The sequence below is a fragment of the Lathamus discolor genome, chromosome 2, assembly GCF_037157495.1.
Source record: "Lathamus discolor isolate bLatDis1 chromosome 2, bLatDis1.hap1, whole genome shotgun sequence".
NCBI classification, from domain to species: Eukaryota; Metazoa; Chordata; class Aves; order Psittaciformes; family Psittacidae; genus Lathamus; species Lathamus discolor.
In genome coordinates, this window is record NC_088885.1 from 150171195 (window position 1) to 150191508 (window position 20314).

At 46.7% G+C, this 20314-nt stretch overlaps 1 long non-coding RNA gene across 2 annotated transcripts in view; it reads left to right on the forward strand.

Moving 5' to 3' along the window:
• Window positions 1-9252: 9252 nt before the first annotated feature.
• Window positions 9253-20314, forward strand: part of LOC136009439 (uncharacterized) — a 68546-nt gene continuing 57484 nt past the window's right edge. The window contains exon 1 of one of the 2 annotated variants that reach the window (XR_010610562.1): window positions 9253-9381. This is a non-coding gene — a long non-coding RNA (uncharacterized LOC136009439). Of the gene's footprint in view, window positions 9382-18215; window positions 18313-20314 lie in introns of those variants that run through there. The other variant, XR_010610564.1, reaches the window with a different exon arrangement.

The following is a 20314-nucleotide window of genomic DNA, read 5'->3' on the forward strand; positions in this document are numbered from 1 at the left end:
TGTGACTATGAGGACACCACAACTTATTTATTCCCGAATTTAGTTGCTTCTGTGTATATTAGCTTTCAGCTTATACTTGCCTTTGTCTTGATATGCATTGGGAGCAAAATCTCAGCCTCCTCATGAAGCAGCACACAAACCACAAAACACTTATTGACTCCAGCAGGGCCAGGATTACAGCCTTAATTTTCCAATCTTTCTTTAATCTTCTCTTAATTAATTTAATTCTGATATCATTATCTAGATTGCCCCATTCATTTAGCATCACAGCAGCTATCTGTTCATTCTCATTGGAAGGCTTTGGTAACTTTGCAAATGCTGCTGCTCTATCTCCTATTCCTACCTTTTGATCTTTCTAACAACCTTCCTTTAATGTCTGCTGAGCTCAGCCTTTTATCAGACAAAGCACTCCACCCTCCCTGGTAGAGGGGGCACTGCTCTGATCAACGCAGGCATGAGGAGCTGAACTTCTACCATCTGCCTCTCAAGGTGATCCTGCTGGCCCATCCTGGCTCTCCAGTCAGTTTTGAAACCGGTTCAGTCAAAGCCAGTTTAATACTGAAGGACAGACAGGATTCCATAAAGTTTTACAGCTCATTCCAGTTTTAACTCATTTCAGGACCTGAATTGTCTCTGCTGGGCTGTTTTTCCCAGTAACTGCCACAGGTGGACAGTACTGGTGTGGGTGGGGAAATGCAGTAATTCACAGCTTAGAGCAGGCAGTTTAGGTTGAAAAGTGTATATAATCCATACTGTGCTGTTGTTCTGTTTACTCTGGTTCAAGCTGAGGCCTTTTTTTTTTCCCCAGCCGCACAAAAATACCATGCTGTTGCCATACAGTTAACCTTAATGGTACCACCAAAATACGGATGGGCTGTCCCCCTCTTCTCTTTGGCCTCAGTGTGACTGGTTCCGCTGGTGCTAAGCAGGGACCTAATGAAGGAGACAGGCACTGAAGCCATGTCTGGATGAGGGAAGCCTAAGCATGAGGTGCAGAGTGGCAGGACTCACACCAGGACACCCCGCTGGCACCCAGTGCGTCCCGCACCACTGGAATAAAAATGCTTATTCTGGTATAAACTCTTCCTAGGTGGACAAATTTTGTATTAGCAACTATGCCCATCACTGTAACTCATTGGATTTCACTTGGTGATTTACCTCTATATTGAGTGGACCATGGTGAAAAAGCTGGCATGTTGGATATCCTCATGCCCTTCATCACCAGCTCACAGATGAGTTGGGGTTAGAAGGGACCTCTGGAGACTGCCAGGTCCACCTGCCCTGCTAAAGCAGGGCCACCTTCAGCAGGCTGCCCAGGACAATCATCTTTTTCACAATGACCATGGCTTCTGAACATCTCCAAGGATGGAGATATACTCTACAACCTCCCTAAGCAACCTGTGCCAGTGCTCAGTGATCAACATGCTTTGTAGGGTGGGTCTTGTTCTTACATATGATTTAACACAGAGTATGGCAATTTTCAGAGGTGCTGAACAGGTCCCATTGCCTTAAACCATAGTTGGGGATGCTCACTGCTTGTAAAGATCAGGCAAAATAAACTGCTGTGGTTTTACTCTCCTGAAGCAGTAATGATTTCTGGATGAAAAGACAGCAGAGACAGGATAAATCTGGGGCGCAGAGAGATACAAGTGCATTCCCTGCCCTTTGTCATTGTTTTCTGGGTACCTTTAAACTGATGCTCTCAGGAAAGGCACATTTTCAGCAGCTCTCAGTGGACACAAAGCTCAGCTGAAACTGAGCACAAATGGAAAATCCTGTCCTTCGGTCTTTCCTGGCACATTAAGGATTTTCTTTGACCTCTTTAAAACTTAACATCTCTGCCCTCATTTTCTCACTTCCATTCAGTTGTACCTATTGGGATCATGTGGCTAAAAGACAAACCATCCAAGCAGATCAGTGTGGCTTCGCTGTCAAGAGCTGAGAAAAAAAGCAGCATTCCTAAATCCTAAGGGCAGAGACTGGACACTGGCAGAAAGGCAAATAACAGCCGGCAGCATTCGTGTGGTGCTGGTTTTCCGGAACAATAGTTATGTATGTGATGGTTTTCATACAACGCATGATTTCTCTACCCATCGTTGCTGAGGTGCAGCTATGGAGCATGACAACAAAATAAGCTGCTCTGCGTAGCAATGGAAAAGTCTTTTCCCAACACATCCTACAGCCTGCTTATACGGGTGGCTAAAAATGGTGTGTTGATTTTAACGAAGATTGATAGTCAACATGAATATGCTGTCTGCCTCGCTTCTCTGCTGGACGCTCAGCAGAGAGCATGGAAAACCTTAAACAATGGGATCGCCTGTTGATTTGTGGATTAAAAGCTGTCTGTGGAAGTGCGTGCTGAGAAAATGTGCTGAGAGCTTCTGCTGAAGGGGCTAATTCATAGTCTAGTCAAGTAGCTTCATAACCATGCCTATCATGAAAATTCACTATCAGCATAGCGTTTGAACCACAGATCAATGCACACTGATTTTGGCAAATCTAATTAGATTTGATGGGGAAGAATGTGTTTGCATTTTTTAGGCTCTGTACTTCCCATCTCTTTACGTGTAATTTCATTTTTGATTTGTTTAACAGCGATTAAGGGTTGTGAATCATGATACTGCAGAGATGTTAGCCATGGTTATCCCACTCATTTAGACAACCCCATCTGTCACCCAATGCTCAGAATGGAGACTGGGAGCCAGGAGTCAATTTGTGCTCCCTGTATGGCCACAAGCAAGATATTTTACATATCTGCACTTCAGAACTTGGATATAGCATGTATATATGCATCTGAGGGGCATTATAAGACTTCACTGATCGCTACTACTTCTAAATTGTTTCCATTTCTTCTGCTTTCATGGCATAACACAAAATTAAGTATCATCGTTTGAGATGTGGAAGGGACATAGCCTTGTGCTTATCTACCTTTGTGAGTACTGTGGCTGCTCTGATTTCAAGGTTTGCCTGTAATACACAACTGCTTAAATCTCTTCTTGCAAGGACATAGCAACACAGATGTCCATCATGAGGTCAGGGCTTAACTGGGACAATCTCTGGGACTAAACCGGTGAGCTGGTGAGCAGCTTATGAGAGATGCCCACACCAGATACCTCTCCCTCCCTCCTCAGGTCTTTTCTCCAGTGGAGATTATTTAGGGGCTGTCAACTAGTTTGCCTATATTCATATTCCCATCCCAGGGGGAATCCTGTGCCTTGCAGTGTAGGAGCAGCAGCATCATGGCTATGAAATTGGCTTCTAAATCCCAGGATAGTGTTCTGTTCCAGTATACACATTTACCTCTGACACCAGAGTTGGAAGAAAGGGTCCAGCACAGGCCACAGGCTGAGATGGCTCATTGAACCCGGGGTGAAACCACTCTCCAAGCAGTAAAGAGATAGATGCAAAAGAGGGTGCTGAACCAGGTCTCCCACTTCTTAGGGTGGTGCTGGGTTATTATGTGAAACGTGGGCAGTGGTGCCACTGTCTCCAGCTGTGCTATAAAGAACACAGGTCTCCCAACTATCCTTGAGGAAGATCCTAGCCCTTCAGCCACAAGCCAGCCTGCCTGAGCCCCCAGAGGATCCAGCCCCAGTGTCTGCCCCATGGCTGTGCCCATGCTGAGATTGGGCACTTCCATAGACGAACACTTTGGAAGGTTAAACTTTGAACATGACTGCAATGGACAGCCAAGCGGGCTGGAGAGGAGAGGGACACCAGATCCAGTGTGGGTCTCATGTGCTGTCCCCCTATCCCATCCTGCTGCTGGAAGAGCACTGTGCATCTCCCCCAAGCACAAGTCATGGTGTGGCTGCGTGAATGTGCCTGTCGTGACACTTCATGGGCGGCCAGTGTCACTCTCCCTTGAAAACCACTCACATGAATGCTGTATATTTGTTATAGATGGAGAGATTAGCATGAAGGCTAAAAAAAGAAAGTAAACAGAAAGGGAAGGACCCTGGGGATACCGCGGTGGTGCATGCCAGCTTGGCTGGTCCGACCTGTTTATAATGTCTAACACAACCACAGGTGCCAAAGAATAACCGACAAGTTAAACAGTTTCCTCTCTGCGATTTGGCAACAGGATCTTTGTGTGAGGAGGGCAGGGCCCCTGCTGTTTTCCCAGGAGCAGGAAAGCAGACACAAGGCTCTCCTCTGGAGGCTGGTGGCGTTTTACTGGTGTTGGGGGACACAGTCCTCATGCGGGCACAGGGCTGTCATGGAGACCAGACCTACCACTCTTATCTCTCATCTGAAGACGTCTTCACATCCTGGGTTTCTATCCCTGCTGACAGTACCACTTTCCGCTTCCTCTCCCAGGCTTGCAACTTCTGTCCTGATCTTTCACCCTTCACACAAAACAAACAGACTTGGCTCCTCCCCAAGGACACAGTCAGGCCCTTTCTCTGGGGTTTCCTTGGGAATCAGGCTGGGACCCAGATGGTGCTGCCTCACTCGCTCTTGAATTCCGCCTTCTTTTTTCTCACAAGGTTTGTTTTTTCACTTCTGATGCTAAACCTCCAGTTCACTGTTTTGTTGACTCTCCCCTAAGTGCCGGCATGCTCATCTCTGGATCTTCTTGCCATCCTGCCAGTTCAACACAAATTTAGTAGCACAGCCCATTTGGTTTCACTTTATTCCACTGCTTTCTTAAATCACATTCAAGCTACTAACCTTAAACGATTTCCATAACCTGAAGTTGACTGTTTGCACCTCTCCACCAAGTTCAGTCTTGCTGCACACTCAGAAAGGCATCACTTTAAAATGACATGTTTCTTTTTTCTCAAACTTGGGAATATATGGAGCACCTGAGTAACATGCTCCTGTCTTAGGGCCATCGGTGACAACCCTGTTATTTCTGTGCTTCGTATCAACCCTGCATATCCCCTATTTCTGCTCTGGAGTCACAGCTAAGCTACCCTAAATCAGAGCCTTAAGAAATCTCCCACACCTTGGGACATGCTCTCAATTATTTGCCAAGTATCTTCCTTACAGTCTTGAAAAAGAAGATGCATCATGCAGTTTTGGGGTCCTAGCAAAACTGAACCCAGCTTCATTAACATAGCTGTGTTACAAAATGGACCACCTCAGTTCCTTTTACCCACTTTCATTGTTCTCAGTATAACCATCAAGAGCAGCACCAGCCTGGACACATTTGTGCATAATCTGTATGAAGAAATGAACAGGTAGAAATTATAATATTATATTGGAAAAAAAAATTACATCAATTCTTGGGAGTGGAGCTGGCAATGATGATGATGCAATCTGCTCCCACAGCTCTGCATGGGGATATTTCTTATGCACCTGAGTAGCCACCTTACTACTTTAACACGTTCTTCTCTCTTCTTCATCTTACATTCACCATAAAGAGCACATAGAAGGCAGTGGAAGTCTTTCCAGTAGATTCTGAAGGTTATCAGTCTTTGCTTCTGCTCTGTTATTGCCCCCCACGCCTGGCTCTTGGAGTCAGGGGTTTTGTTCCCTCCAACATCACAGGTGAGTAACCATCACCTAGAGATGGATCACTGTTTGGGGACAGGAGTGCATTTTCTTTAGATTAATGTGAGTACTTACATTAAAAGACTGGGGAGTAGAAACAAATTATGATAAGCACCATTTCCTTATACCACTACTTTTCAGAGAATTAACTTGATATTGGTAAATACAGCAGGTATGCGTAAGGGCAAGGGGAAGAGCCTGTTATGTCAAATCATAACACCTGCTACAGAACAAATGGGCATACACTGGCTTTGTATATGCTCAGGATGGAAATCAGGTGTTTTTTAAGCTGCAGAGAAGAAAAGTTCGAAGATAATAGCCAAGAAGGTGAAGTGAGGACAAGACACCGATGCTCAGCTGGGTGCCTTTGTCTGCAGGCAAATGAGAAATAATGGCTTCCATTAGGAGCAGATGCAATGACCTAGCCCTTTCTTTTGAGCATCTAAAGCGGCTCAGGTTTTTTGACAGTTCCAGCATTAAACTAGAACAAGCTTAATCCCTGAGTAAGAGAAGCTATAATTAGTGCTACAATTACACATTTTCAGCTGCTTTTTCTGCTGTGTCTTTCCATAACCCATGTTTGGGGTGGTTTACCTGAGCCTCTGCTGCACCCACCTGCCCTGGCTGAGGACACCTGAGTTTCCATCTGCTTGTGGTCACCCACTGAAGGCTGTCACATCCATCCTGTGCTAACCACAAGGAGCATGGCACTGCTCTCCTTGTTTCACCTGACTTGGCCAGCTCTGCCTGACAGGGATTAAGAAGCACTCATGTGATCCTGGCAGCCGCAAGGCCGGTGGGGCCATAGGCAGAGAAGCAATAGCAGAGCACTGGAGGGCAGAAGCCTTAAGCTGGCACAGCCTTGTTGCAGCCCAACTCCTGATCTTTGCCTCAGATGTTTTGGCCTCGAAAGAGCATGTTGCTTCATTTGGCCTTGACTTTGCCTTGTTTAACTTGCAGGGTGAACCTAGAGCAATGCAATAATGCAATTTGCCTGGGTAAGTATGCTAATCTGTTACAGAGCTGATTATACTCAAGTGCTTTATTGACATGGACCGAGTACATCCACATTATATACTAGATGATTTTTAGAGTACAACCACTAGAAAAGCTGCAGGCCTGAGTGATACAAACACAAGACACATTCTACATGCCTGGGGAAATAGGGTCTTTGTGTTGTATCTTTGCGGTCTGACTTCTCTGGCAGGCAAATGCTTTCACTCTCTTTTTCATGTTTTTCGGGCTTTATCGTGCTGGGAATTGTGCATGGAGATACCTGTCTCTCATCATGGCAGTGCTGCTGGGGCTGGTAACACATAGGCAAGTCTGTGGCTTTGGGAAAAGCAGTATTAATTTGAGCTGATGTGGAACAGCACATTGATTCAGTGTGTGTTTTGTTGAGGAAGGAAGGGAGTTCCAGTGAGAGGGGAATGAAAACTCAATTTTCAGGGCTATTTGATGCATATTTCTCTCCTGCTCTGGCAGCCGGGAGCTGTGACAGAGCCATCAGGGCCCCATTTAAGGGCAATACCCATGCAAAGCCAGACTAATAGATTCATGCCATCACTTCCCCCAAACCATGGAGGGGGAACCGACTTGGGGGAAAAAGTGTGTCAGCTGCTCCAGCACTCAGGCTCTTTTCAGCTGCCAGAAGGATCCTTTGGTCTCAGGAGTAGCTGTAGATTTTGGTCTTTCTCCCAGGTTCACTGACCTCAAGAGGTCATTTATTTAGGACCTGGTCTCCAGCCAGCTGCAGGAGTACGGCCCAAAGTGATCTCCTCCACTCCTGCTGCAGCAGGTTGCTGAAAGGAATGGCACCAGGACCTTCAATCCACTTGATTGGAAGGGCTCTCCTCTCTCTTATGGTGAGCATGCAAAGCCTCTTTTCCCAGCCCAGGATCGTATCCTGCTTGAACTGCAGGACCACAGAAGTGCTGTTTGGATAAAGCCACTTTTTATACCATAATCCTTACCTTTCACACTGGCATTTGCTTCTCTTGTAACAACTGAGTTGTTCTTGTAGATCAGCTTTTTATTGCAATATTCAAAGCATTGTAGTGGAGGTGGGCGCACATTTACTAATTAAATGAGACAGCACTTGCCATCACATGAAAATGTGGCTACACTGAATGTAGATTTGCTGGATGCAGACTTACTGGATGGATATAGCCTTTTGCAGCAGCTCCTAAACTGGGCTCACAACATTTGCTGGGGCTCATAGGTCCTCTTGGGTTGTGCTCATCCCAGGGCAGACACACTGTGGCTCCCATATGGCTGCCAGGGTGCTGGCAAAGTGAGATTTTAGGTTCCTTCCTGGATAGAGCAAAACCAGTTTTGGGGGAAAACCACATGTGGCATTGAAGCTTCTGCTTTGCTTCAGTTCCAGCCTGGAATCAAGCAGGCTGGATTTCAGTTTTATCTTAGTTTGTTAAAAAAAGATATATATATGCATAAAATATATCTATTAAAAGAGGAAATTAAAGCTTGTTTTGTCCACATACTGGGCATCTGCTTTTGTTTTGCTGTTTCACCAGCCTGCAGCCTGGTCTATTTCTGACATTGTTTCTCCCAGCACTTTGAGATGTGTGAAGCTACTTTCCCCATTTGTATTTGAGATGTCTGTGTCCTTCTCTTGTTTGACTACTTGGAGACATCCATGACATTTCTGCACATCACCTTGGGGAGAATGGAAGAATGGGACCTATTTTTGCAATCTGATTCTGGTCAGCAAGTGAACCCCTGGGGTTCAGGATGAACGGGACCAAGGGCATCTGTTAGGGTTGAAAGCAGCAGCAGACAAGCAGTGAGGTCTCCCCTACTTCCCTTCTGCCTGTGCTGAAGCTGATCCCCTTCTTCCCCTGCATGTGCCGGTCTGAGAGAGCCACCCTGCCCAGGACAGGGCCCTGCAGCCTCCCCATGCCGGCTGCCCCGCACCTGTGGCTCCACTGCCACCCAATCAGGTTTATTTATCTATTTGTATCTGTATAGATTTCAATTATTTGAAGTATTTTGGGGTGTGCTGGGTGCAGTGCCGAGTGGTGCGGTGCGATGCTGTGCGGTGAGGGAAGAAGCATGGTTCACTGCTGCTCGGCGTGGTGAAGGATTGCGGGACGGGTCAGTGCAGTGCTGTGTGGGCTGGTGCTGTGCTGTGAAGTGTGGGTTGGTGCGGTGCAGGAGGGCGGTGCGGGTTGGATCGGTGTGGTGCTGTGCAGCGCAGTGCGTATCAGTGCGGTGCTCTGTGGTCCGGTACTGTGCTGTGAGGTGAAGGTCGGTGCTGTGTGGGGAGGTGCTATGCCTTGCTATGGGGTCCTCGTAGGTGCTGCGCTGTGCGGTGCGTGTCAGTGCGGTGCTGTGGGGACCGGTACTGTGTAGTGCGGTGCGGGTCGGTGCTGTGCGGTGCTGTGCTGTGCGGTGCTGTGCGGGTTGGTGCTGTGCGGTGCTGAGCTGTGCGGTTCTGTGCCGAGCGGTGCGGTGCCGAGCTGTGCGGTGCTGTGCTGTGCGGTGCTGTGCTGTGCGGTGCCGTGCGGTGCCAAGCTGTGCTGTGCGGCGCTGTGCTGTGCGGGTCAGTGCTGTGCGGTGCCGAGCTGTGCGGTGCTGTGCGGGTTGGTGCTGTGCGGTGCTGTGCGGTGCGGTGCGGTGCGGTGCCGAGCTGTGCGGTATCGCGGGGCGGTCTCTAACGCGCTGCCCCGGGCTGCGGCCGCCGGCGGCGGGGGGCGGTGACGTCACAGAGCCGCTCGCCAGCACAACGTTCCATTGAGGCGAGCGCGTGCTCCGGCGAGCACATGGGCAGCGGGGCCCGCGGCCGCTCCGCGTCCCTCCGCGTCCCTCCGCGCTGCTCCGCGGCCCCGGCCCGCAGCTCCCCTTCCCTGGCAGGGCGGCGCGGTGAGTACCGGGGCTGCAGCCGGCGGCGGAGGGACGGGGGGGCGATATGGGGGGAGGTGGGTTGCGTGTTGGGGGGGGTGGGGTGGTGCGTGTGTTTATTTACCCCCTTTGCCTCTTTATTATTTATGTCTCCCGGTGGTCTTGCGGGTCGCGGCGGAGTTCACAGCTTAGGCGCGGGGGCTCGTGCGGGGGGGAGGGGGGAGGGGGGGAAGGGAGGGAAAAGATTTAATTTCATCCCATCTATGTATTTATTTATTTATTTCAAAAGCGCTGGGTCGACGGTGGGCTAAAAATAGCGATTGCCAGCCGAAATCCGTGCGGATGGGGAGGCGAAGGGCTTCGGGATGCCGTCCAGCGTAAAGAGATGGCCGCGGTGAGGGGCGGCGGTGTTAGGGGTCTTGCCGTGCTCCGAAATGACACGGCGCGGTGTGACACCCCCCCCCCACCTCCGCCTGGACCTGGGGTCTGTGTGTTAATGGGTGCTCCTCCTCCCCCCCCACCCCTTGGCCTAGGGGCAAACCGGTGTCGGGGGGGATGGGGGATCCTCTCGGCTCTGGGTGCCGGTGTTTGTTTGTGTTCTCTGCAACTGCGCGGAAAAAGCGCGCTGCGCGCAGGCCGAGGCGCGGGGCTGCGTGCGGAGCAGGCCCGCAGCTGCCTGCTGCTGCCTGCGTGTGTTTGCGGGGCGAATGGAGCTCTTAATGTGCAGAGCTGGAGTGTTCCGCTCGGGCCGTCGCTGGTGCGGGCCTGGGGTTCAGATCTGGGAAGCACGAGGGCCTGAAGAATGAAAAGCAAAGATTCCATGGAGGCTCCAAAGACCATTTTTACAAAGGGATTTTTAGGCCATTTTTTCCTCAAAATGCTGTTTTTTTCAAGTAGAACTTTAATAGGACACATTTATATATATATATATATAATGCTAGGATGATTTTATTGTCAAAGTGCTTTAGGACTTCGGTCTCCATCTATTAAACTGTTGGTTGTTGCATCTTAAAATACTGAGTGGAGAAATCCCAGCAAAACCGGTAACTGTATCTGAAAGATGCTGGAGGCCTTCAGTGAGACCTTTTTAATCCTGATCATGTTGACAAGTTTAGACATGTTTGCCCGTCCACGTATCTGGTCAGACACAGTGTGTGGTGAACCCACACTAGTTCCTTTTTACTAAGATGTTTTAAAATAGACATTATTTAAGTCATTGATTTGGAACAAAAGAGTTTTTCTGGAGGTATACTGGAACATTTTAACCATTGCTAAGTATAAAGTGCATAATATGTTATGTACAGATTATGGTTCTCTGAAATGGGAGTATTTATTTCTTCATCGACCAGAATTACAGCCTCACTAATGTCAGTTCGTGCCACTGGTCTGGTTTATTGTAAGAGCACTTATATATGTTGTAAAATATGAGGATATTAAGAAAAGATCTAGCTCTGAAGCACTGACATCAGTATAGGAAACAAGGATACAGTCTGATATTCAGTCATGTCTCATAAACATCCAGTTTCCTTTCTGTTGGGATTTTTTAAATGATTTCATAAATATGTATATTTTCCGAGCACGTGGACCAGTCAGATGCTCTTTTGTGCTGGGTGCTGCATATCTCTGATAAATGCCAGTTCACACCCCAGGGAGTTTCATGTGATCTTATACATACTTTGCATCATTTTAGAAATGCTCCTTTATTTAATTTTTTCCCTTCTCCCTCTTCTATCTCTCATAGCATTAGGTCATGAGTTGGGCTTACAGCTAGGTTAGCGTTGTTATAATTCCGATCTATCCGACTGTGCCTTTGTGTATTTTAAGTTATATTAAGGCAATTAGTTGTCCAGGTGCAATTTGTCAGCCAGTGGGAATGCCTCTATACCTGGTAGGAATAAAATTCGCTCTAGATCTATACATCTGGCATTCCTGGGAGAGGGGCTGGGCTGGTCTGGCTGCTGCCAGCTCTGCTTCGGCATGGCCTGAGGGGTTTTGCATCCTCTGCATCTGCCGCTGATGTCCACACGTCAAGCAGTTCTGCAATAGTGAAAATAAGGAAGGGCTCGGGCCCGGAGCCCTTGCAAGGCCCATCTGTTGCAGGAATGAATTGTGTGTTTGAATTAGTTTATAAAACGGGATATTGGCTCCCTGGGTGAACGTGCATGCTTGGAATGTAACTTTAGTGGGAGCTGATGGCTTTCAGAGGCGATGGTGAGTTGTCGCTGCGCTTGTGCAGCTCTGCAGTCGTGGTGTTCTTCCGTGCCCCTGTGGACCCGAAGTGTGGGTTTTGGTTTGATTAAGGACTTAATCTGCTGAAATTTGAGTTTATGTTTAATTCTTCGTGAGATTCGAGCTGTATCTTCTTTTTAACCAGAATGCTTTACAAAGAGGGTTTATGCTTGCTGGCTGTGTGTTTTTCGGTAACTTTTATGCGAGGAATTAGTGTCAAGGGAAGCGACCTGTAATGCCGATGTCACGGAGCAAGGCTAGGGATAAAAAACTGTGTATCTATCTGTATGCTTTTAAGATAACAGTGTATCTTATGTTCATCTGTCACCTTTTAGCTGAACCTTTTAGTTTAGTGAGTTATTACTGTATCACTGTTTTCCTACAGGCCTCTCTCTTCAGGTTATTTCTGTAATCGTGCTGGTGTGGCTCTGCTAGGAATTGCAGTTTAGGGCTTGCAAGTATGACATCTTAATAAGAAAAAATACATTTATTTCAGCCCCCCCCCCCCCCCCTTGGTGTACATAGACAATAGCTCTGGCAGGCCATGGGAAGGGGAAATGATGCTTTTTGTGACCTGGGTGGTGGTTCTGTTGCTTGCAGGAATACGGAGGGTTTGTCTTTTGCTCCTGGTACATGGATTTAGCAAAGGCTGTGACAAGTACCTGTGGTGCAGTGCACTGCAGCTCAGAGCAGTGCACTGCACCTGTGTATCCATCAGTTCAGCAATAAAATAGGTTCATCAGATTGCCAGTGGAGCCTCTGCACTGATCTCAGTGTGTTACTGCTGGAGAGGCTGAGACAATAGGCACATCACCCTGACCCCTCACTGCTGGCACAGAGGATGGTGGCATGGTCTGAGGTCCTGCACTGTGAGCCAGGAAGGGTGCAGAGCTGCAGACTGAGCTAGCAGAGAGGAAGATGCGTGCATACCTGGTCAGGAAGCTTTCGCCTGCTTGCAGCAAGGTGATACATAGCTTATTTAGAAGCATGATGTATTATTTTCTGTCTCCTCGCTGGCGGGTTGCTTTAGTACTGAACAACTGCATGGTTCCTGGTGATATTTGTGAGATGTGAGGAGGGAATAAAGACATAATCTGCGTTTTGGACACATGAGCGTTTTGCATGGGGCACGTTTTCCCTCATCATGGTTGCATCTGTGCCTGAGCCGGTCCGTCTTCTTATGTAGCAAAGTGCTTAGTGCCCTGGCAAGTACTACTGCTGTATGATTGCACATGGTTTATTTATACCTGGAGGTGCAGTGCCTGCTCTTTGCTTGCCTTGTTGGTACAGTTCAGTGGAGGACAGCGTTTTGTGATAAAGCAGTGTTCTTGAGTCTTTCCTCTGTTTTCTCTCTGGCTAGTGACAGAGGTTGTTTAGGACAGGGCTTGCTGGTGGTGCTTTTTTCCCATTGCTCCAAGGGTGACAGATGTGAAGCAGCAATATGATTACGTGGTACATCAGCTCCACTTAGCAGAAGACAGCAGTCTGAAGGGTGGCACAAACACAGGGATTGGCTGGGCACACAGAACAGTCTGGATGGTCTGCAAGCATCTGCATCTGTCCAACACTTAAATGCCTTTTTTCATGCATCCCTGGGTGGCATCATTCTTTATGTGAATTCAAGGTACAGATGTGAATATTGATGTGGAGCTGTATCCTGCAAATCAGGGTCTGTCTGAGTACCACACAGGGTTTCCAGACAGGTTTGTCCCACCCACTTTGATGCCTGTGCAGTCACATCTTCACGGCTATTGAATACCTTATACTTGTCAGCAGATACTGCGGTTGCATCCCCCATTACTTGGAAGGAAAAATGATGTGTAAATTGATGCTGGTATAGTATATCAGGCGCTCTCGAATGCAGCAGTGACAGGCAGAACTGTAACCAGTGCTTGGCAGATAATTCACATTAGAAATTATGGCACAGGTCTTTAACGGCAAGGGTGGTTAGCCACTGGAGCAAATTGCCAAGAAAAGGGGCAGATTTTCTCAGCCATTTCTGCCTTAACATTTGAGTTGGAAAAAGCAGTAGAAGTTTTGTATAAAAATTATTGGGTAGGTTCCTGCAAATCAGCTCACTAGGAAGTCCCTTGATGGAAGCAGAGAGGTTTGACCATCACACCCCACTATAATGTTGGGCTGTGCAGTGTTAGGAGCCAACCTGTGCTGCTGGAGATGAGTCTTGCAAGCCACTCTGGTAAGAAATAGCAACCTGAAGCCCTGGTGGACTGTGCCTTTCCATGGCGAAGTGACATTACATGGGAGAGTGACATTGCCATGATATGGTTTGGAAGACAGCGTTATGTCACCTCTTTTGCATGCCTCAGTCAGGAATACTCAGTGCCAAAATGTGTATGAAGCCAAGCGGTGACTTTGTGAGCTTCCTGAGGGGAGAGGATGGCATCACTGGTGTTCTCATCTACAAGTGGGGTGCTGGGGCTACGAATGGATGTCAGGGAAGCCTAAAGGAAATCCCAAAAGGCTCTCCCTGTTTTGGGTACAGACGTGTGTACTGCAAGAGCAGAGCTGTAGGCTGCTTCCTTAGGGGCAAGTGGAGAGCAGAGGTGGTGGGAGAGGCAAGACCACACAGTTTGTTATGGAGGCCCTCAATACAATGCAGGTTGTGCTGGGAACCCCCAGGCTCTAAAGCAGACCAGTGCAGGGATTTTAACGTAGGAAAACTTTGGTCTAGTCCTAACCACCCACCATTGTCTTCCCTCCACCCAGCTTGTATTGTCCAGTCTGTTCCTCCCTGGCTTTCTCTGAGTACTATTGGACTGCTTGCTTGAGTCTCAGGTCATTTTGTGCTTTTCCTCAAATCCCAACATCTGGATTTAAGAGGTTGCTTGCCTGCCTATTTTTCTCTTGATCAGAACTAAAACATTGATCTTTTCACCAGTGCTCTAGGGGCAACATCTTGTGAGGTCCTGCGTAAATCTCAGCTGGGTTGGGGAGCTAGTGCCAGTAATTTAGGAGAATTTTTACTTGAAAAAGACAACAATTTGTGACTCTTGTTTAACACTTCTTGTTCTGACACCTAGATTTGATCATACGGCAAACATCTCTTCTTGAAAATGTCCCTTGAGCAAATCTCAGCCCAAATAAAATGCATTGCATTGCCTTGTGCAGTTCCCTGCCCAGGTAGGGAGTGAGCTCCAAACGCGTAAGTGGAAGGGGCTTGCAGGCTGTGGTGCGAGAGGCTGGAGGGTTATGGCCTGTATAGGTATAGGAAAGGTGGCTTTTCCTGGCCAGCTTTCAGCCATATGCTGTGTCCTTGCAGCTCTGTGTTGTATCAGGTATCACTGTTCCCAGCAGTGATGCAGTGCTGATGTACACGTGATGCTGTGTGTGCTGGCTTACATGGTAGAAACTGCAGCTGTGGGCTCATGCCTGAGCATCTGTGTTGGCAAGCTATGGCCAAAGCCCAGGCTGTGCCTGAGCCCTTTGTTACATCTCTGTGTTGAAAAAGGCCTAGCATGGGCCTTTCTTTGCTAATATTAAAGTATTATTATTATTATTAATTATTATTGTTACTGTTATTACTGTTGTTGTTGTGTAACATTATTATTATCATCACTATCATTATATTAACTGTGTTGCAGACATAAAGCTTATTATATGTTACTGCAGTCATACTAAATTAGTCTCTAGATGTGAGGTACCAAAACCCCTTTATGCTTCAAATGGTGTTGTAAATAGGCATCACACCTATCAGTGCAGTGACCTGTAATTCAGCATGCAGAGCTAATAGCTACCATACATCCTTCTGGAAATATTTAGTAATGTTTCCAGCTCTATTTACATAATAATGGTTGTTTATTTTTTTTCCCCCTCCTTCGTAGGAGTAGGAAAGCCTGAAATAAATACACTTTCCTAGACATGTCCTAGACATGGTCATGGTGGGAGCAAAGGCCAAGACCTTTGTGCTGCAGCACAGGCAATTGAGATGCTGCTCAGGGGTTTCAGATGATCGTGTTTGCTGTGTGAATTGCTGGATCATTTGATTTCCAGGTATTGCCCATCTGGCTCCGGTTCTCCTCAGTTTGCTTTTGGGAGTGGGTTGGGCAAAGGTCTTCATTTTTGAATGTTAAAAAGGCTGATATTAGATTATATAAAAATACTAACATAAAAGTACATGTGTTTGATGTTACAGAGGAAAATAATCAGCCTTGTTTACGAGCTGGGAGGTTGGACTGCAGACCCCAGAGGGTTCTTCCCACCAGCACTTCTCTGTTTCTGTGGTAACGGGGGAAAAACTGGAAAGCTGAGCTCCAAGTCTCTGTGGAACAAGATGGAAGGAGGCCCAGCTCTTGTGAATGCACAGCATGAGTAAATGTGCTAAAGATGAGAAGGTTCAGAGGAGGAGGAAGATGTTGCTCTTTGCAGTCCAAGCAGCGAGAAGCTCATCTTGAGATGTTTTCTTTACCTTGGGTAATTAGTATAAAGACCCACTAGTCCTGCTTGTTGTGAGTGGCTTGGAGAGTTGGTGGAGTTCCCAGTCATGGGTAGGATTTGGGGGCTTTCCCCTCAGCAAGCTGTTTCTACCCCTTTCCTTTCCCCTCTTCTTGCCTCTTTCACCTGCAAACATGTTGGGGCAGATGCTGTCTGTTGTATGGTTGTTTGCAGCATAGGACAGCATCAGAGCCCTGATGTCAGGTGGACCCTCAGAGCTTCACAGGGATGGTTGAGGTTCTGAACGTCTGCTTGACATGGTCAGAAATGGCAACAGTGACTTCCGTAGGCTGCAGTGTTTGAGGGGGAGGTCTGGTAGCTGCAACCAACACAGCTAGAGAGGAAAAAAGGGTTTAAAAGCTCCTCGCCAGTTAGCTGTATGTTGGAAGTGGAAGTGTTGAAGGTCTGGAAGTAAGACTTTCCTTAAGTCCCTGCTTAGTGTGACAGGTAAAAGTGAGTCTAGCTTTTTATCTTCCATAGCAGCATTGATGGCCATTCTTCATATGGGGGAGGAAAAGGGGAAGGGAAGTTTGCAGTTATCTTAAAATTCTGATCTTAAAGATAAGTGTATCAAGTCCATTTTACATGTTACTAGGTGGTAACTTGAGTGGAACTGTCTTTTAGTCAGGTTTTAGCCCGTTCAGAGCTCAAGATGCTGTCCATTAACATAAGGTATAACATTATATTACCTGGTGGCATAGTCTGTACACCGCTGTTTGTACCCGGTGTTCTTATCCTCCTTGTTAATCTTGATGACCTAAAAGACTTATAGTAAAGACCTTACTTTGCAGGATATTTTTAGTAACTTTTAGTGAGTATTTGGTGCTTTTGTGAGACAAATTGCAATAAATAGGATTTCACTCTATCCATCCTTCTGTTAAATAACTGCTAACACTGCCTCATGGAGCAAGGCAGTATGGGAAGGGAATGTATGGGAGGGACTAAACAAGCTGCAGCTGCTTGTACTGATCCATCACGATTGGGAGGGCTCACAATTGGCCTTGCTCATACGTTTCACATCCTTCTAATTACATCAGGAGTGGTAATATTCATAGTGACAAACACTTGTGTCTTGTTCTCCTTGGAAAATCTCCACGTCAAGCATGTAAAAATGCAGTTGTCTCCGTTGTGGCAGCAGAAAAGCAACTAAAGCTTGTGAAGGTGCAAGATGCCATCAGGGCTGGGGCTGGTGTGTGGGATCCTGGGAGCCATACTTTCTTGAAAGTCTTGGAAATCTGGGCTAAATCTGTTTAAGGCCTCGCTGAGGTGTGAAAAAACCTGCAGACCTATGAAATACTGCTCATAACGTGAATATTTCATTTCAATATAGTAAGGGTTTTCGCTGTCAATTAGAAGTTGGCAAGTGTTAATGTAGCATGGAGCTGTGATATCACTGCTGGCTTGGCTGGCACAGTGGGTCTGTCCAGAGAGGCTCCTGATCTTCCTGCACAGCAGCAGGCCATGGTGGTTCCAGAAGAAACAGCTTGAAATCATGTCTGAGTTCATTTGAGGTGGTTAGTAGCACAGGAGAAGTGATGAGGTTGCCTCCTCCCACTGGTCTTCTCTCTTGGAGCAGTAGGTGACCTGGCCAGGCAACCCAGGCTCAGGTGATCATGGCATGAGGATGATCCATAGCTCAGCTGTTGCCAAGGAACTGGGTTCTCTGACATTGTTGCCTCATTGGCAAGAAACAGGTCTCAGAGCTCCGGCAATGTGGAAGAGAATGAGGAAGGGGTTGAAGAGTCTGCTACTGCCATGGTGTTGGCTGATGGTACTTGTCCGCAGCTGGTCAGTTCAGTTGGTGGGCTAGGAGCGCTCTATGGTTTCATCTAATGATCAGCTCTTCTTTAGCTCCTCTGGTGTGATCTCTGATTAGGTGGTGTAGCCTCATCTGGGAGAGTTCTGCTTTTAGACTTGATATTCAGTATTCCTTGGCTTGACAACAGCAGTGGCATACCTGTGTAAGGAGCCTGCAAGTGAAGGAAACTCCAACCAGTCCAGAAAGCTGCAGCCCATCTCTGCCACCACATGGGCAGCTTGCAATGTCTTTCTATGCTGTCTTCTGTTGGAAATACAGATTCTCTTTTTAGGGTGCTCCCTGTATTGCTTCAGGTAGCAGAAAGACTTCTTAAAGCTTTGTGTCAAAGACAGTACAAGCTTTCTGCAAGGAAATGAAACTCTACTCTATAAGGGTCCGGTTTCACATGAACTGGGCAACCCCAGGAGATATGGACTATCACAGCCCTCATTGTATTATTCTCCAAGTGCAAGGTATGTTAAACTGAAGATTCTTTTTCTAAATATATAGCATCATTTTGTATAATGTTTAAAGACAGCTAAGGAACACACAATCAGAACAAGACCTCTGGGTTGGAGGAAAGAGGAGAAGTAACATTTATCAGATGTTAATTCATCACTTAGGACAGCACCTGAAAGATAACCTGGTGACTACTGCAGTGTTCCAACTGAGCATTGAGGAAAATACATTTGTCTGTAATTCCAGTTACCTGTAGTGATTTGAGCCTTTTTATAATATAAAAGAAGTTATGTATTAGCAAGATTGAGATACATCTGTGCCCAGACATTCTTAACTCTGCCCTCCCTTTCTTCTCTTCACCCCTTTCAAACTAAGGTTAATCACCAGGAATTTTGTGCAGCCACAAGACAGGTTTGTAATACCCTGTAATATTAACAGGTCAAAGCAGGCTGGTTTATCTCACAGATGTGTTAAATGTTAATTTTTTTTTTTTTTTTTTGATTATGCTGTCTTCTTTATCACCTAGTGGATGTGCTCATAGATCCCAAATTAAGTCATGTATGACTTTTGGTCCCCATTTGCTTTGTGTGCCCTCAAATGTGATATTTAAACAAACCAGCAGTCAGAAGAGGAATCATGAAGTTAAGATTATGATGGACATTGTGGCCTCGTTAGTTAGGGGTTGTTCTCTGTGTGGTTTGATGGATGTGGTGGTTCTGATGTGGGTTACTACTTATTACTGGTTGTTTTGGTAATGGGGGATCTTTACAACAATCTCCATTAGTGGTTTAAGTGGGATTTTGGAGAACAGGGAATGGATGGGTGTTTGCTTGTGCTCTGTTGTGGCTGACCCCTTCCCAGCTTCCTGTCCAAAGCAAGACTGTTAGATGTGCCCATCCAGGATTGCCATCTATGGTGGGAGGATGCTGTTGCCTCTGGCATGACTTTTGCTCCGCTCTGGTCAGCCTGCCTTATTTGCTTGTATGTTCTATCTATATCTTGGTTTTACCCTAGGTCATTGGGTCTCTGGGACAGAGACTGGCCTTTCTATTCTATTTTTATATAATGGCTAGCACAGGCACGTTTGGTGTCTCAAGCTCTTGGTGGTGCTGTACGTAATGCCAATAACTATTAGCACTGATATTCCTTCTGGGGATCTGTAGATAGCTGTGCACATGATGGAGATGTGATAACCATAAATGTGCTGATGTAGAGTGCATTTTCTTATTATGTTATTTTAGCTTTGAATTTAGCACTAAATGTGGGAGTCAGCTTGGTACAAGAAGCGTATAGAAGGCATCTCTGTGCAGGTGAAAACTGTCTTTGCTGACCTGTCAGAGCCAGGGGCTGGTAGGGAAGTCTTTGCTTTTATTTACAGCAGCATAGGTAAAGCACAGCACAGTTTTCTGCTTGTGCATGTGTGTATATATCTATATCCACGTAAACTTTATTTGTAATTTTGTATATATACAAACATATGTGTGAAAGGGTCATTGCCTGTTTAGCTCTAACTTTGCTTCCTCCTCCTAGTTTCCCTCTGCTTCTCTTTTTCTGTTCCACTTCACATTTGAGTTTTATGTGGTGTTTTTTATAAGTTTTTTTGTTTTTAATTGCCTTCTTTTCCCTTTCTTTCCTATTCTGGTTTTCCATTCTTTACCTTATTGTCCACGTTTCTACTCCAAGTCAGCTTATAGTTTCTCTTCTGCCTTGCTCCTCCTTCACTTCACTGGAGCAGGTTGGCCAAACACCCTGTCAGCATCTCTGCACACCCTGAGAGTCTGTGGCCCAAAAAGCAGCTGTGCCCCTTACTGAAATAAAAAGGTATAAGGGGATTGGAGCTGCTCTCATTTCCCGTCTCTCTAAATGAGTCTCAAGCTGACAGTTCTGGCTTCCCTTGCCTGCTCTGGGTTGCGGCTGGTGTGGCCAACTAGATGGTTCTTAGAGCTGATGGTTAAGAACAAAACTAGGACTAATGGTCATGGTGCTCCTCCCCTGCATCCCAGGCTCAGTGATGCT